Below are 19,300 nucleotides of genomic sequence, written 5' to 3'. Positions count from 1 at the left end.
CTGCAGTGGCCTAGGCCTTCGGAGTGACAGTACCATCTCAAATACTGATCTGAGAAGTAGAATTCATAACCAGTGTTTGTGTAGTGTTGTGTATGCTCCATCTCATTGGTGTGGTGGCTACGAAGTAGGACACCATTGTTGTATGAACACTTCTTGAATTCACTGTATACTTTCTGTATACATTCACTGTGTACTTAGTCCTGATTATTTTGTTAACTTCTCACAGACATCTAGTCTGTGATAATGTTGAGTTCATTAACTTTGATATCTGTTGCAATGTGCATTTGGCTCATCTGAACATATCACTTGTCTTAGAAGAATAATTTACTGCAGATTCCAGAGAGAATATGTGCATTGTTCAAGATAAGAGTGTGGTACATCTCCACCACAAACAAAACAACCTTTATCTTGTAAATAGGCAGATAGTGAATTTGAGGATGTTGCATACTGCATCAAGGTTCAAGGTAGGTCTGAAAGATAACACAAACATTCTGACATCCATAATATATCAAAGACAACTTTGTTGTCATCATTAGCTCATGAAAAAGGGTTTTGTTTGGTATGATGCGATTTCCTTGGTGAAAGCTTTATTTGACAGCACACAAACATGTAGCATAGAGCCATGCAGTATGGAATTGCAACCATAAAGAGCATCCCAACGGTATTTTCTGTTGGGCCATGAAATCTAGGTGATGTCAGAGTCCAGATCAGACATATCTCTGTGAGACATTCAGGAAGTGGCTGCCCTGAAAACAGGCACTGGCATTTCTCAGTTTTTAATTACTGTGGTGCTCCTCTGGGGACTGTACACTTAGAAATTTAGCATGGCTGCTTCAGATATATTGTGTTGTGAAATATTACTTCCATCCATTTAAACCTGAATGCTAGCAAGTATTTGATTCCAAAGTTACCCTGTCTTATTTTCCTTATGCCAAAATATTCTTGCTTTCACTGCTATTAAACATATAACTTAGGTACCATGCACTTCAATAAAAATACTTGGGTTTTGTTTGATTGGGGAGGAGGCGGAAGAGGGTGGTCAGGGGGGCTGGGCTGGGCTTTGTGGTTTGTTTTACAAAAATCTTTGATCCTGATATCAGGAGGAAATAGAGACAGATTGTGGATGTGAGAAGACGATACCATCCAATATTAACATCATTCAAACAGTGGAGAGATCCTTTCTTCAAAAACAGTGAAGCTGTTGTGTTGAGCAGGCATTATCCCTTTACACCAACACTAAGTTTTCTGCTTGGGAACAGGAGATCCTAAATAAATAATTTGTTTAAAAGTTTTGAGTCATAATTAACTATAAAGCAGTCACGTAAAAAATTTACAGAGAGGTGACACCAGATTTATACACAGCTAAGCTGTGTAGAATGCCATAATAGGGATAATACTGCTCATTTCAGTGTGAGTCAGTAAAAGACTCATAAAAAACATGAGATTCTGTAGATATCTCTAGTTTAGCAAATCATTCAAAACTACTTATTCTATATTTACTCCAAAAAGCCTTTTAGGAATCTCTGAGGGGATCAAGGGGAGGAGAAACAACAGAAGCTGTTTAGAAGTCTGTATTTTCAGCGTACTTGGTGATGTTCTGTATTCCCTTTAACAGGTGACAGAGGGTTCTTGTAAATTGTTTAAAATGCACTTTCTTATTCCCGTTATCCAGGATTTGCTGTTGGTTTCAGGTCTTGTATGTTTTATGTTTTACAGAATGAATCTTAAGCTTAACTACTGCGATTACACTTTCAATTATGATATAGATTTTGAGTAACCTTGAAATAATTGGCTCAAGGAGCCTGTGGTATTTCATTTTGATTAGAAAAATGTTCAGCAGAGCTTGGAAGATGAATGTTATTGTAAAACTTTTCCTTCGGCCATAGTTTTCAGTGGCTCAAGTGTGCTGGCAATCTTGATTTACATTATATGCTAGCCTAGTTGACATTGTGGTTGATACAGCTTGAGAAGGTATATATTGTCCATAAGGGAGCATCCTCCTATGCTGAGCACATTTAAGAAAGTTAGGTTTGGTAGCATAAAATTATGATAACTTATCTTTCTCTCTGTGCAATTACATTATGTAATTTTCCTTTTTTCCCTGGGAGAATAATTGCCTTAAAATTGTGATGGTCTGACAGGTTTAGAGTTATACATGTTCTCTATAGTGCACTTTTCCTGATGAATTTATCAGAAAATTACTTTGTTACTGCAGCAACCATGTAGAGATGCTGAAGCAATGAAAGAGAAAAATAGTTTGGCCAATACAAGAGAGTAGGAATATTACTGTAATCAGTTAAATTCCTATTAGTGTTCAGTATTTTGTGTGTATATCTAAAAAGGGGATGCCCTCTGTTTTAATAAATATAATAACAAGGATATTAAATGGGATTGTGGAACACCATTTATCTTGCAATTAAGTTTTTCTTGGTTCCACAAACATTGCGTATTTTTAACATTGTAAAATTTAATTTCTGATGAAATTCTAAAGAATATATCTTTCTTTTTCTTTTTTTTTTTTTTTAATTGACTTTAACTTAACCCCATGATTTATCATTTTCCTCTTCTGCCTTGTGCCCTACATTCCAGCCTGGTAGCTGGAATTTGTGTAGGTGGTGACTGAAAAGATTAAATTTCATAGCCCCGTGGCCAGCTCAAAGGGAGCATATGAAATGCATATGGTGTGCACAACCTACCACACACAAAACTGAAACCAAGGGTACCTTTGGGGAAGGGTGATGTATGCAGTCATGGTATGATGTCACTGTTAGGCATGTACAGTTTTTAGCAGGGAGAGGCTGCTGAAATAATCCCATCTAACATATCAGCTAGTAATAGAGACTAATCCTCTACTGGCAAATGTGACACAAGTCTGCTTCAATGAATAATGAAGGATATTGAAAAAGGATTTCTTGTGCTAAGAAAGCTGGTTTTTTTTAGCAAAGAACTCAGCTAAATGGGCATGCGCTATGATGTCAAATGAGGAAACTCATTCTTTGGCACATAGAAAGTCCAGTTGACTTTTCCTCACTACAGACTTTCAGATATGACAAGCTCTGGATGGTTTTGGCATCCCTTGTATCCAGGGACAGTCAGCCCCAAAGATAGAGTTTGGAGAGCGCTGCCGGCCAGAGTGACATTTTTCCTTGTCTTTGTGAGGGAAGGCAGTAGACCAGCAGTCACCCCTGCAACGGTGACTTCTGCTCACCAAACTTGAAGGTAACTTCAGTCCCAGTGGATCTCCAAGATACACAAAACTAGGGAGGGATAGGCAATCCAAAATCCTTGGTCTCTTCAAAAGTTTCTCCTCTATCTTGAGAACGTTCTGGGAAAAGTTGGTGTGTGATTACGCAGATTTCCAAGCCTGAGCTGGAATGCTTAACAGGATTTCCTTGAAGAATAAGTACCTTGCGCTGGGTACTTCTGCAGAGAAAGTTAGCAAAGATAAAATCCCTTTGCTTTCATTCTGCCTCTCCTGGGTAAAAATCACAGAAACGTAGAATTATTTGGGTTGGAAAAGACCCTTAAGATCACTGAGTCCAACCGTAAACCGAAGACTGCCAAGTCCACCACTAAACCATGTCCCTAAGCGCCACACCTATACACCTTCTAAATAACTCCAGGGATGGTGACTCAACCACTTCCCTGGGCAGTCTGTTCCAATGCTTGACAACCCTTTTGGTGAAGAAATTTTTCCCAATACCCAGTCTAAACCTCCCTGGAGGAACTTGAGGCCATTTCCTCTTGTCCTATCACCTGTTACTTGGGAGAAGAGACCGACCCCCACCTTGCTACAGCCTCCTTTCAGGTGGCTGTAGAGAGCGATAACACCTCTCCTCAGCCTCCTTTTCTCCAGACTAAACAACCCCAGTTCTCTCAGCCTCTCCTCATAAGACTTGTGCTCTAGAACCCTCACCAGCCTCTCTGCTCTTTTTTTGGACATGCTCCAGCACCTCTATGTCTTTCTTGCAATGAGAGGCCCAAAACTGGACACAGTACTCGAGGTGGGGCCTCACCAGTGCCAAGTACAGGCGGATGATCACTTCCCTAGTCCTACTCACCACACTGTTTCTGATACAGGCCAGGATGCTGTTGGCTTTCTTGGACACCTGGGCACACTGCTGGCTCATATTCAGACAGCTGTCAACCAACAGCCCCAGGCCATTTTCTGCCAGGCAGGTTTCCAGCCGCTCTTCCCCAAGCCTGTAGCATTTCATGCGGTTGTTGTGACCCAAACACAGGATCCAGCACTTGGACTTGTTGAATCTCATACATTAATGGCCTCAGCCCAATAATCATGTGATTCCCTGCTAAGGATCGGAAAACTTCTGATCCCACAGAGTTAATCTCGACAGGGAGGTCAAAAGGGTAGTTAATATATATTCTCTGTAGAAGAGAAATATCTGCAAAGTGTAAATTTTAAAATATTAATTCAAAAATTTCTTTCTCTTAAAATATGACATCTCCTCAGTGAAAAGCAAGAAGCTGCTTAAGTTAATGTCTTTTTCTTTCCTCTCTGCAATTTAAAAAGAAAAGAAAAAAACAGAATGTCACTTCTCAGAGGTTGTTTTCTTCACTATTTCAGACATGCTTCCAAATATTGTTTATCTACCATCCTATATCAGTATTGCATACAAATATTATAGATAAGATGTGCGGGGAAGACATGTTGTAAGGAGGAGGTTGTTACTTTGTTGTTTTTTTTTTTTTATCAAGCCAAGCAAATCATCCATATAATTTGATAGATGTCAGAGTTTGTTAATGGCAGCACAGCCCAAGGAGTGCTGCAGAGAGAGGAAATGAGGCTCAGAAATAACTTTGTGGCAACTCAATTTAAAGCTGAACACTTTCTGAGATCTCAGAACGTTTCCTTCCTCCAAGCAAGACCTTCGTATTTTCTTAACTTTGAAAAAACTTTTTAAGCACATGGCATCTGTGACGAATGTAATTACAGAGTCCTTCCCGTAAGGATTTTATAATTTACAAGTCAAACTGTTAGACAATGTGTAGCAAATTCCACTGGCAAGGTAACTTTTCTCCTGACTTGGTAACTGGATGCCCATTTCAGCCGTGTTTTCCTGTTAGTCTGTGACACTTAATGCTGGAGATTTTCTTCTCACCAGGTTTCCACTTTGTTAGCAGGAAGCATCTTTAAATTAAGTCTGTCTTCACAATGATCTCTGGATTTCCAACAACAGCCTTAACATTTTCCAAGAAAGAAGTGTCTTCACTCTCCTGACTGTAATGACTATTTTAACAGTAATCACCAAGACACCAAAAAACCCACAGCATTTGCTTAGCTTCAGCTTCTGCTCGCGTGTAAAAGAAAACAAACACAGGTCTCATTTATTCCTGCTCAGTCTACCCAACTCATTAAACACTGTGCGACTGTCCTAACAAGAGGTCTGCCTATGTTAACATCAGACCTGAGCACCACTTCAGTGAATCCCAGAGCCAATAATTCCCGAATAATTATAAACTAAAATTGTAATTCAGAACACTTGTATTCTGGAATTTAGGAACTAGTTCCCAAACATTACCAATGACTGAGGTTTCCAGCTCTCGTGACCTTATATCTAAGTACCTTTTGGGCTTGTTGAGATTACTTTAGTAAAGCAGAAAGGACATCTTCTACAACAAGAACGGGTTAAATTTGAAACTGCCCCTGAGGTACAAGACATACATAATTTTTATCATACCATCACACAGAAGTTTCAGAGCATTTCCTTGACTTAAACAAGATTTTTTTTCAATAAGCTTTCATGCTGGACAATGTACATAGTCTGAATCCTGAACATGTTAGAAACTAAGTATCTGGACCTGTAAAAAGGATTCATGCCATTCAGCATGGGGTTTTATTCTGTGTTATCTTATTTGGAGAGCATTTCCCTGCAATACATACATAATGCTTTTTCTTCACCATATGTTTTGTAGCCTCTTCTGATTTAGCTTGCACTGTTGCATAGCAGCTGTTGCCCAAGATTACCATGATGGAAAATGTTTCTTGATCGTTGAGGCGCCCATTTCATCCTTTGGAAACCCTGGAATGAAAAGAATAAATGGAGAAACTAAATAATTTCACTTTGGATGTTATTAGTTTATATGAAATCAAAAAAAAAATGTGCAACTACATAAATTTTGCAGCACCAGCCCACAACTGCCACAAAAGGTCACGCTATTATGCTCACACGGCTCCACACTTATACTAGCAATAACTCTGAATGAAATGCAAGCAACAACAGAAGAGTTTGTCGTAGGGCCTGTAACTACTCTGACATGCTTGATTTCTTAAAAGTTAAACTAAAAGCTTTGTTTTGGTGTATGCACATTTCTCCTCATGGAGGTGAAGCAGAACTGATGATGACATGGCCACAACACTTACCCGGCTCTACTTTGTTCACTTTATTATAAGCTTCATCAGTAAAAGATCCTAATTTATATAGCCTACTTTTCCCAAGACATAATTTATGTGGCCACCATTGTGTGTGGCTTCCAGAAATTTGAAAAAAGGTGTGAACAGAGTGTCCCTTTTACCTACACTCCGGAAAGCATTTGTACTTAAGACAAGAGAATATGCGACATATAGAAATGCCTTTTCTACATCCATCTCTATCACCATTGCAGTGCCTTAATTATAAACATTTTATGTTGCTCTCTTTTTAAAATTCAATCACTGGAACCACTGTGGAAAAGAGCAGCAGTAGGATTATAAAGCTTTTTCTATGTTCCTCAAGAGCTAGTGTGGTGCACAGTTACTGTTCTAACAATTCTAAAGAAACACCTAAGATGTACTCCATCCTCCATCAGTGTGATAGCAAACTTAATTTGTCGGTTTATTTACTTCTTTGCCCAATCAGTCTGGTTTGGTCTGGCAAATCACCATGAAGATCCTCTTAACAACTTCTCTTGGCAGGACTAGAAATCTCACCAGACCATTTTCTTTAGGCTAATTATCAGATGGGCCCCTATTTCTTCTCCTATCTGCTGCTCCCAGAAAAGAGCAGCAGTAAATTCCTAAAGTAGATGATATCCCAGACAGGCCCCCAAATGAGGGTAGCTTGTTCAGATGCCTCAGTTTTCTCAAGCCTTCCTATTTTGTTCCTTTTACACCTAAAATACGTATGGTCCAGATATCTGTAAATTAAAGCTGAATACCTGAATCTGGGACCCCAGAGGCCATTCTGCTGGGAAAAAAATAAGTTATTCATTCTGTAAGTGGTGCAACTTTCCAGCAGAAACCAAAGCCAGCTGAGGTCAGGCCCTACACATGGTGGACTCTAGCTTCAGGGAACAGTCCTTGCTAAACCCTCATCTGAAAACTGCAAAGGCCTTTCTGTGCCTCTGGAAAAGTGGAGTTATTCCACTAGCTTGGGTACAGTTGGGACCCAAAAAACACAAGGCAATACAATGGCCTGGGGAAGATTGTACCTTCCTCGTCTGTGGTAATTTGGGATGTGTCCCACATGCAGCTAACTTTAAAGTCATCCCTGATGTTACAGATGAGTGCAGGGCAGCTCTGGGTTTAGGGCCTGAACGGAAGCTTGTCTTACTACTGCAGGATGGGAAGAAAAATGCAGTTTGTTAGCTTTATAGGTACAGCATGGTGCTAACATGGAAACCAATGCCAAAGAAAAGAGATTTGGAAAAATCAACTAGTGTATATTTCTGCTGGTAGCTTCATGTAAGTGCATATGTATTAATGTGAAACAGCTCCTAAAACTTGTATATATAAAAAAAAAAGGATATTTTTCCAGGATAAATTAAAGGGTTTTTTCATTGTGTAAAGAAGAAAATCAGAATTTATGAAAGATCCATCCTCATACACTTGATCCATTTTAAATTCACTGGAACAGCTGAGAGCTCTTGGAAAACAGCCAAGGACAAGTGTACTTGCTAAATTTTCCCTTCTTTCATTTGAAATACTAGGGTTTGTGTATATGGGCTGCAACACTTGAAGGTTCTCTTCTTCAAGTTGATCATTTGATCCTTTAACCTGTATCCAGTTACCTCTTCCCTTTGAAAGTACAGTAACCATTGCTGGCAGTTCAGGCTGTGCAGTCATGGACGTAGGAGGTGGTGTTCTACCTTCTGTTTTCTTTCTCCTATTCCTGTAACTTGGACTTGTCCAACTTTTTGGCAACAGAAACTGACAGATGGCACTTGAAATCCTATGGGAGGGGGAGTATGGTCATACCAGGGAAATATGTTTTTGCTGTTTGTTTCTTATACAGTCAACATGACACCACTTACAGTGAGCACAGGGAGTTTTAAGTGAGGTCAGACATTGCCCAAACAAGAAATGGAATAAGATCTTTTACCTGCACCTACCCTTTACTCTGGATAAGATGGAAAGTATCTATGTGTCTTTTTGCCTCAACTTCGCATGCACGTGCCAAGGCTACTAAATTACACGCCATGCCCTACATTCTGCTAAACTGAGTAGATGTGCTGCTTCAGAAGAGCCCCCCTTGGTCAGGGGGTCCTGCAGGATTCCCCATAAGGACCTTCACTGGCAAGGAGCAGCATCCTGGGTGAAGTTCCCAGTGACAGAGGAAGCCCCTTCCACTCTCCTTATCACCACAGGTAGCTGCTAGACCAGTCTGGCTGCAGTTTTTTCATATTATTCTTCAACAGATACTAATTTTTTCCCAGTGGTTTTACACCATCATTCATTTTGGGGCTTTTTCCCGTCACTTTACACCCCACTTATTTTTGAAAAGAAGAGTACATCCAGGGAGTGTTCTTAACTAGGCCAGATCTTTGAAATTAAAGTTGACAACAATATAATATAACTTCTCTTACTTCATTTTTGAGTAAGTGGCTGTAAATATTTATCAGCTTGAAACAGCTTTCACTGGCTCACTACAGATTTTATAGATTTAATATCAGCACCTGCTGCATCACGCTACTAAGATTCTGCTGAAAAATATAGTAGCACAAAATGAAATTAATCCCCCTGGTGTATGGTCTGAAACTAAAAATATTCTCTGTTAATACTGAAAGGCTTTTAAAATCTGTCTTCTTTCCAAATCTCTCCTAAAACTGAGACACAGGATTCGCCCAGCCTGTGAAAGGGTAATTCAGTAAATTCTTCCTCATCCAGGTATGCGTGAGAGACAAGGCAGAGAGAGGAGGAGAAGTGCAAACTAGACCACAAACAAATTTAAAGCTGGACAGGCTGGTCTGTTATTCCAAATGTTTGAAATCACAGCAGAAAAATATAGCTTATGCTTCTATTTGAGTGTATTATGCAAAAGATTTTCCTGTTTTCAAAACTGCCAAGACAAAAGTCAACAGAAATCTCTGCCATTTCTAACAAAGCTGCAGGAACATAATCAAACTCAACCCCTCTTTTTTTACAGTTATAACCTGGGGCACAGTGCAAGGCAGGTTCTTGAAATTGTTAATCGACGGTAGAGGATTTGGCATCATGACAAACCATTTGCCACGTGACAGCTGAGTTTCATCTAAGCCTTTCTTCATCCTGACCTCTGGGCATGATGCTAGCATGAGACACTGGGGGAAAGAATAGAGGTACCACGAAAATGCCTGAGAGGAGAAACGTGACTGCTCTTTGCCATGCTTCCTACAGCAGTGTGTTCAAGTTCAAAGTAATTTCTAGGCACTCTGCAGGGGTGAAAAGAGAGGCAGAAGAGCTTTCAAAATTAGTAAGTTTAAGTAAAAGGATGAGGTACTTCACAAGCAATCGGGATCTGAAGTCAACGGGGAAGCTGCCTTTAGATCACAGGAACAAGAACTTCCTGACAGTGATTAAACATAAAAAGTCAATTTAGTTTACTCTGTATTAATTAGTAAAACCTGTGTTTGTTGAGGTTTAAGGTTTGCTATAACCGTTAGATCATATGTTTCAGCAAGTGAGATTCAATTAACATATAATGAGGCAAATCCTGCAATGGAGATGCAAAGCTGTTCTAAGCTGATAACATTAAAAGGTGTAGCTCCAAATCGGGCCGCTGCTGCGTTGAACTGATGAGATCAGACAGGTGTAAGTTCCAGGCACAGTGGGTATCTGAGCAAGAACAATGCAAGTGACAGACAGGCAGTGCCGCCGAGCTCAGCTTTTCAAGGCTAATAGAAATTCTCGTTAACACAGTAGATAGCACTCATAGCAATAATGCAGCTGAAACCCAGAGGGAACGAAACAAAAAGTAAACATAATTTTTTTCAAGAGAAATCTTTTCTATTTGGGCAAGAAAAGTCTATATGAAAATCTTTGACTGTCTCAAGTGTCCATGGAAAATATGTATTTTTTTATGCATGCACATAACAGCAGATCGCTTTCTCCATTTGCATGGCTATTGCTCTGCGTAGCTATCCTTGGGCCAATGTAATTTATGCCTTTTCCTGTTTAACTTGTGGTCTATACTTACATCCTCTGACTGCGAGAGGAGTGGCAGCAGTAAGTGTTCAGTAAGTGACGCTAATGCAGAGTTGAAATAGGTAAGTGAACTAAAACGTGCTAGAATATTACTTGGGTAGACCAAATTTCTGCTGGCAAATGCAGTAGCTTCTTTGACCACAGCAGGTAGCTTTTTTGAAAAAAAAAAAAAAAATAGAATTTTTTAGATAAAATTTTTATCTCTAGGCCACTGGAATAACTGTCTGCACCCACTTTTTAATCTAATTATCTTGTTGCATGAAATCAACACCACAGGTTTTCATCCTTACTTTGCTGAGCTATATGCTGAGTCAGTCCGCAAAAATTCAGATGGAATTGTCCCATGATCTTCAGAAGAATAAAACTCTGAGATTCAATTGATCCGTGTTCAGGGCAATACATTGCTGGAATGGAAATAGGAATATAAGTGGAAGATTGTTATTTTACTAAGAAAATAATCTTATTTTATGGTTTGCTGGTCACCTTACCTACTTTTGCCAGGATTTCTTATACTCAGGACTAATATTTCCTTCTTTCCTAAACACAAGCAGAGGGGAAAAAAAGAGACAGAGAGGCTAAATCTATACAAGTCAGGGAAAAGTGGTATATGACTGATGGGAGAAACATTTCAATGAAAGAAATAGAAGATATGAAAAACTGATAATTAACACAGCAAACAAAAAGATCCTGTAACCCTATTTCATTTTAGAAAAACAATAAATGAGGTCAGGACTGGAATTTCAGCAAAATAATACATGAATGCAATACTGCTTTTCAGCACAGCCTGGGCCTTGACTGTCTTCCTTCGATCACTCAGTAGCATTCTTTTCCCTCTTGCCATGTCTCTCTGAAGTATAAAAGACTTTTTTGACTTTTTGAACATGTCTTAGTGTCTCAGGCTACTAATATGTTTCAAAGTAAGAATTCCAACGACTTGGTGGATCAGGGTTCATTGCAGGGGCAGGCCAGCAGGCCAGCCTTTCCTGGGCCAGCATAGCCATTACGTACACACCGTGTCCCACATTTGTGACTCATTCTTGTAAGTGACATTTTTATTATTTTTCTTGTAACATTCAGCTTGTAGAGGGGGGGAAATGCATGCAGAGCAGCAGCTGTTCGTGACAGTGTTGCCTCTTCCAGGGTTTCTTGTTTTTCCTTTTACAACATGGTAGTTGAGGGCCTATAGCTGCATCCAGCCAGCAGGCTGCAATAACCAGTAGCAAATGGAAATTTTGGAGAAGCTTGTTCCTGGAGAGGCTTGAGGGCATTAGCAGAAATACCTATTTTGAAACACGAAGACAATTTATATCAAGTTCTCTCAAGAGAGAGCTCAAGAATTTCCCTGGAGTGCCTTCTGGTTGCTAATGATCTGGTTACTACTGACTGCCCATCCTGAAGTGTCTAAGCCCGTCATCTCAGGCTCTGACTTGGTGCCATAGATGACTATTACAGCACAAAATATTTTGTAATAATAGTGGAAAATACCAAGACTAGTAGCTGCATCTAAGCGTGCTGAGGGCACGCCTTGGTCGCAGTAGTTGTCAACCATGCTGTTGTCATTGCTGTGGTTTCATGGGGAAGCTGTGCTCCTCTCAGGAAGCCCACAGAAGTTTCAGTGATCTGTGTCCATCCATGCTGAGCCTTCAGGTCTTCTGGCTTTACAGGTTTTATGACCCAAAGAAGAATTCCCTTTCTTGTCCTTAAATTATTATGGTGCCTGTTACCACTCAGGTGGCACTGGAATAACGTAGGTTAAGGCAAAAGTCCTCATCCAGCGGCTCAACTCAGTACAGTAGGAAAGCAAGTCTCCAGTACAGTCATTTCTTCGTTCTTACTGTAGACCATTGCTTTCCAAACATTTGTATAAATGTAAATCAGTCCACTTTATCAGCCAGATCCTTATTCAAACATTATTTGGTCATTTTATTTTGCAAGCTGTTCCAGCAGATTGAATCCTCGTTCCAATATTATGTAATTATTTTATAAGCCAAGTTACATTACATGCAGTGTATTTCTTCCACAGCTCAAAGTTATTTATAGGGAAATCAATAAAACACTTCAAACCAGCTGTCATTGTGACTAGTATGGAAAAATACTAGTCTTTGTTTGCTGGTACAATATTTAAATATTTCCCAAATAAATTATTCCTCTGACTATCTAAATAACCCAGCTTTAAATTAAACAACTGAAAGATTTGATTTTTTTAATAATATATGCAATCAGTGAAAATCCATGAGTACGTTTAAGCATCTATTTTTGTGTTGTGCCGGGCAACATACATATCTGGTATATACCTTGTACACTGACATTTCAAATACCTTTCAAATTAGAAAATATATTCTGTTGTCAATTTAAATTTTCAAGACAGATTAGCTGTATGCAGCATTTCCAACAAAATAAGACTTTTTATTTTTAGCTTTCCAATACATTCTTTTGCCAATAGCCTCATATCCACTTTGTAATGCATGAAGTAACGAAACTGAGATCCTTCCCTGCCTGAACCCTGTGTTAGCAGTCTGACTGCTTTGCAAGTGAATTATACCTATCATGTTTCCGGAGCTGAGATCCTCTCAGCAGTTAATGAATTTTTCACACGGTCCTGCTTGCAGATGCACCGCTGGTAGTGGAGGTCCACAGAATAAGCAGGGTCAGATCAGGTGGGCAGGCAGGAGCAGAGACCTCCTGGGAGACACCTGAGCGCTATGGGAACTGAGCCCGGCTCCAAGTTACTCCTAATACAGAGTCACAACACAGTTTTGCACCGAGTAAACAGGTTTTGCCTCCTTTATTGAGTGTACATCTCCAATGTGGTTTGTTCTTTGCTACCACAACTAATGTAAATTTAGCTGATTGCCTCCCTGATTCCCTTTGCTTTCTAATGGGTGCATTATTCCTATTTCTTCACTCCTGCATGCATTCAATCTGCTTTGAATGCTTCCGAAGAGGGAGAGGGACATGTAAGTGTTGTGCATTAGGAAAAAATCAAAGACTTTTCTCTGTAGTGTGTTGTGTTTTTTTCAAATATAGAGATTTCTTTGATTGCAAGCAAGCATGAAAGGAATGAGGAACCAACAACACTTGGAGGAATTTAGAGAAAGAGAACAAACGTGATGCAGGACTCTCAGATGTACTAGAAACAGTGAAACATAATTAATTCAATATATGTGGAAAAATGTCAGATGAGAAACAGTGGAAATAGTTTGAGAAGAAAAAGAGGTGGAATTATGTTCTCAATGAAACTATAAAAACCTCTCTGCTTATGTCTTTTTAAACTAAATAGGAAAAAAACACATAAAACCCCATAAATTCTATGGAAAATGATCCTACAGATCAAGGGAGCTGAAATAAATGAAACATTGGAAATCAACAATTTTTCCTGACGTTTGTGACTCCAACTTTTATAATGGCTATAGGCTTTTATTTCCAAGTTGTTTTCTGTATGATGCTTCTACATACTTAGTTCAATCTGCTATTACAGTGTGCTTAACTTCCTCACCTCACACTGAATAATTTAAAGGGAAATGCAAACTAAAACCTTTGCCACAGTTTCATCCCATTCTGCTGTAAACACTACAAAGAGAGAAATCCAGGAGAGAAATGCTGAAGTGATATCAAATACCATCACTGACTTGAATTCTCAAAACTCCTCTGAAAATATGATAACGTATGACAGAGGAGATTACTGTAAGTGTCTTATCTGTGCCTGAAGATTAAGGCTAAAATAAAAGCCTTAAAAATTTAATTATTTTTTTTTTGCCAGACAAATTGATCACAACTCAAAGGTAATGTCTGGAGATGGGTATGCAATTGAAAAAAGGACAATTAAAAGCCTGTCGAGTTATAACTGTAAATAACAAGTAGGTTTATAAGAGAGTTCTACTTGATCACTGGAGTTTACCAAACTTCAAGATTTCAAGGGTAAAGTGCAAAAACAGGGAGTATGACCTTTAGAGAAAGCCAGGTTGGGGTTTATTCATATGATAAGATTTTCAGGATGTGATTAGTCAATCGCCAAAAGCAACACATAGGTATGAGAAGTGCAGCCTTTTCCAAGAGCGGCTTGGTAGCAATAAAGGAGGACGTATTGTATTGGGCTCCTTTGGCCTGCTCCCTCATGACTCCATCTCCTTTGCCTCGCTTGACTGGCCTCCCATGACGCTGATCCATAGCCTGGCCTTTCTGGTGATCTCGGTTCTTCTGCTTCAATGCCCATCCGTCAATCATCATGTAAACTGACTGATCTCATTCAGCATCTCCAGAGAAAATTCTTCCTTGGCACTCCAGGGACATTCTTCCCATTCAGCACTGGCTGGATGCTTTCCTGCCCCGAGTCTGGTAATATTTTTTATTCATCCAGACATAGGAATGCGATGTTGCAGGTCTATAATTTGGGACAAGAAGACTCTGTTGGTCTCCAGTCCTATGGACTTCACTGCCCACTATCTGGGATGAGTAGCGCTTGGCATATCCCATGGAGCTCCAGTATTTCCTCGCAGGGAACATGCCTCCGCTTCTCTGCCCTTTCCTCCTCCTCTCCCCAGCAAATCTGTCATCCATGCAATAAAAGCTGTTGTGGCCGTGTGACTTCTGAAAGTTTCTGCCTTGTGGAAGTCAAGAGTGCTCTGGGTTTATGACACAAGCAATGTTTATTTTCATTGATCCTGCATAGTCTAGGGAGTTTTCAAGCATGCTGGATTTTGCAGAGTGGTGCTGTGGACCTGCTTGTCAGATCAGACTGAGGCCACAGGCTGTGGCCATAATCTTCACCTGCAAGTCCAGTAGTTTGTCAAGACGTACAAGCCATTGCCATAAACATTCTAGGTCAAAGATCCGCGGTTTAACTGCAGGTTGTTAAGCTGTCCGGTGTTTCTTTATTATTGCTAACTTAAAAAAATATCCAAATAGTATCTATTGAGTTTTTCTTTTTTTTCCTAAAAGCTTACTTCTGCAATCTCTCAAAAACAGTTAAATAAATGTGTGCAGCATAGTCCCTCAATAACAATTTTCAGAATGTGCTACTGGGAAAATAAGTTGGATCCTTTTGGAGAATCGAGAGTTTCAGGGTGACAAATCTCACTGTTTTAAGAGCAACAAGAGAAGCCACCATCATTCATTGACTCCCAGTGCTCCAGTCAAGCCTCCTGATTTTAGCTGCTTTCTGCCTTACTCCTCATTAAATGCTTAAATCTTCATAGCTGAGAACAGAAAGATAATCTGTATGATGTCTCTGTAGCTAAGGCCTCTCTCTTGGGGATCTCACTGGGTCAGTGTCCTGAAGGAGGGTTCACATGAACTTTGTGAAGAGAGGGATCAATTTTCAGCTGAAGCACAGAAGGCAAATAAATACAGATTTATCTTCCTCAGTAAAGAAAAAAATCTCCTCCTTTCATAGCTAGAAGAGTTGACTATAAATCAACTACATAAATCACTAGTTTTAAACTTCAGTTATACTCTAAATCAAAGGAACACTTGACATGTTTATTGCTTTAATAGATTCTGAGAGCGTTTAGTTTTAAAATGGTTGTATTCATTTTTTTCAGACTACATCGAGAGTGGCAAATCCACTGAAAACAAAGCTCGAGTTCTGTTGGACATGGAAGAGGAGAATTCTCTATCCATGCTCAAAATACTTTCAGTTAACATATTGGTTTTGCACTTTTCTTTGGCAGCTGCCATAAAATAGTTATTACATTTTGATCTCTGGGGAGCTTTCACTACCTGGAAATTTTCAAACATAGAAAAGGGGTAAAAAAGACTTCATAAAACTGATTATATACTGGCTTGGCTTTATTGTTTGTATTTTATTATCACAGTCTTGAAGAGTGGATTCTCTTGTAGAACAGGTTACAGGCTTTCAGATGCATGAATGAAAAAAGTCTGCTGTATTTTAGGAGTTGTTTGCTGGTTTTAGAGGTTAATAATTTTATAGATCTCAGTGCATGTTTTTTATTACAAAAATAAGGATTTATTTCCCATATTTAACTGCGTATTAAACCTACATCCTTATTTATACTTTTTCCAAGAAGACTTCTTATTGCTTTGGCATTTTCCATTTGTTTTGCTAAGAAATACCAGAGCTTGTAGATTGCCTGCAGCTTCTGCTGAGATGTCATGTACCCTGTTGCACTGAGGCAAAAATTACTGGAGTGTTTTGTTTTCTTCTAATGTAAAGGGAAAGGAGGAAAGCTTGGAAAGCAATGCTGTGCTTGAGATGGGTCAGTTCGGTTTGGTAGGAGCAGGTGCCAAAGTAACAACTACCTACTCTTGAGTTGTTTCTTTTAAACATAAGTTCTGCTTATTCATTTCCTCAGAGCTCTTGTTAGGGACCGCATTAGCTACGCTTATTGCGGTGCACGGCTCTTCCTCCTCTTTCTTGCCAACTCAGGCTGCTGTGCAGAAATAATCTGCCTTCCATGAGGGATGGGAATGGACCAGCCCTGCTGTTTCCTGCCAGCCCAAACCTTCTTTGGTCACTGGCCTTCGGAGCAGATGGGCACTACTTCGACGTCACACTTCGGTTATTAGAAAGACCATACAAATATTTGGCTGTTGGGTGGATATACAGCTACATGGAGCCTGGGGAGAGGAAGAGAAGGAGGAGGAATAACAGTTCCCTGAAGTACAACACCTGTGGGAGAGTGAAGAGAGGGGAGCAGCCCCAGAGCAGAGCACAGCGTAGAATGAAAGTGCAGCTGCAGGACACCTGCTTACAACAATGAATAATCAGTCACACACATCAAGCAACGATGCTCCTGGCTGGGCTTTTTGAAAGGTCCTCAGTGATTTAAGAGCACAACTGCTATTGACTTCCAGTGGGGCTTTAAAGGCTTTCCAAAATTTACCCCTTAACACACCGAGCTGTTAGTTGATGTTTTTGTACTTCACTCTTTTTTAGCCTTGTTCTTTTTTTGATTTGGCTGCCTTGGAAACCTACTGTCAGTTTCCATGGAGCAGTGCACTACAGTGTATATATATTATTATAACTTTACCTTTCTATTCATTGCTCCTACACCATGGCAATGGTCATTCTAAAGACTCTGAGCACCTGAAACATGGCCCTATCCTGGGAAAGGGATGTGAACCATGGAAACATTTGCACGTCAATGAAAGCACTCTCCTCTCACTATTGTCTTGTGTCATCCAGCTCCACACTGATGTCATATTTGAGCCCACAAGTTTCTGAGCAGTGCTAGGAACCACACTGATGCCAGCAGATGACCACAGTTCATGCCAGTAATGGCAATTGCACTAATACAGTGTCAGGGCTCAGCCTCAGAGCTAGGCTCAGAGACATCACCAGCCACAAGGATGAGCATTGTGCACAAAGAAATAGGAAATGAAAGTGATGCTAGAAAGACAATCTCAGCACAGAATAGTCCGCACCTGCAAATTGTACCATCTCTAAAACTGACTCCCTTTAAGTAATCACAGAAATGAAATGGGAAATTTTACATAGGTTGGCATCAGTATTACTGACAAAATTACAGGACCTCAGATCTGCTCAGTGGTCCAAAACAGAAGCTGTTCCCTCTTTAAGTAATATCTGGGAACTGGGTTCAGCCTGAGTGAACACAGACACAAAGGCAGCTGCAGACCTCAAGCATATTGAATGTTAGCGGCAAGAGAGTGCCACTGGTGCTTGGTGGAAGTAGGGCCAGGCTTAGCTTTTTCTAGCACATAGATGCATACAGTGTTGCTTAAATCTCTTCTATTTGCAGGCTGAAAATTACCAGGCTGATTTTAGTGGATGAATTCAACTATTAGTTCTAATGAGCCACTTTCCAGAAGAGCTGTCACCAAAGTTCAAAAGTAATCACCATAAACCACGAAAGGGAAAAGATCATTCGGTATTTTAATCCAGTTAGTACAGCAGTGTTCTAGTACTCAAGACAACTGTACCACTTAAACAACTCTGATTATTATGCTTTGGAGGGAACTAATTGTCTTCAACACTCTCCTACCACGTTGCGACATACGGCCATGGTGGACCATAGGATGACAGGACTTTATTTGTGTGCTGATGACTTTGGGTATGGCAGGGAAGCTTGAAAGCAGCCTCTGAGTGGTCAGAGTGGAGAGCTCCTTATAGATGTAAAAACAAACTGCTGAAAGAAATGCTTCCAGGAAATATTAGCAAGCTTTAGCAACCGAGGGTTATATTCAGCACTACCACACTACTGCACAACAGATTTGTGTCAAACCAGCTGGAGTAAGCATGTCCCTGGGCAGCACATCTATTGCTATTTTCCCTTTAGGAGGTGAAAGCAATAGTCTTAGTTTCAGAAGTGTTCTTTGTCATGTCTAGGAGTTTCACAAATAAAAGGAAAATTAAATTGAAACATTCCTTTGTGGGGGTGGGGGAAGACATCTGGAGTAATTTCAGAATTTTGGGTGGCTTGGGTTTTGTTTGGGGGTTTGAGGGTTTTTTTCACAACCTTCTGTTCTTCTCACTGCCTCCCTTCTCACTGTGTTTCACAGAACTTTCACTATATTTTAAACAAACAAAAAAACCCTAGAATCTGTGGTCTGAGAGAAATTTATTTATTTGTATTTAGTTCCCTTTTGGAATTCCCTGTTGGTAATCAGTTCCGTTTGCATCTAGTCCCTGTTTATAGAGAGAGGAAACACAGCCTGGGCAGTAACCTCTACAACTCAGGTTCAGAATCTGAACATGTTCTGATCTACGGTTTTGATGGGTAGTGCAGTTCCTGCCACCCCTCAATATCTTGCTGATTTTCCCGAATTCAATGTCACAGTGAATGCTTACCCTTTAAAAGAGAGATATCTTACTTTTATTGAACTGAGGTTCAAGTCATGTCTGAGTTGCTTGTATTGCTGCAGAATTGCTCATGCTGCCAAGGATCTCTGGAAATCTTCTAGTCCAACCCTCCTGCTCAAAGC

At 39.9% G+C, this 19,300-nt stretch overlaps 1 long non-coding RNA gene across 1 annotated transcript; it reads right to left on the bottom strand.

Moving 5' to 3' along the window:
• Window positions 1–5,882: 5,882 nt before the first annotated feature.
• LOC134508249 (uncharacterized) lies at window positions 5,883–10,929 on the bottom strand. Its single transcript, XR_010069023.1, has 3 exons — window positions 10,888–10,929; window positions 10,690–10,803; window positions 5,883–6,041 (listed from the first exon to the last, which is right to left on the bottom strand). It is a non-coding gene; the product is annotated as an uncharacterized LOC134508249 (long non-coding RNA).
• Window positions 10,930–19,300: the final 8,371 nt, after the last annotated feature.

This window comes from Chroicocephalus ridibundus, chromosome 1 (assembly GCF_963924245.1).
Source record: "Chroicocephalus ridibundus chromosome 1, bChrRid1.1, whole genome shotgun sequence".
NCBI classification, from domain to species: Eukaryota; Metazoa; Chordata; class Aves; order Charadriiformes; family Laridae; genus Chroicocephalus; species Chroicocephalus ridibundus.
Note: the sequence above shows the minus strand (reverse complement) of the source record. Positions and strands in the feature narration are given on the sequence as shown.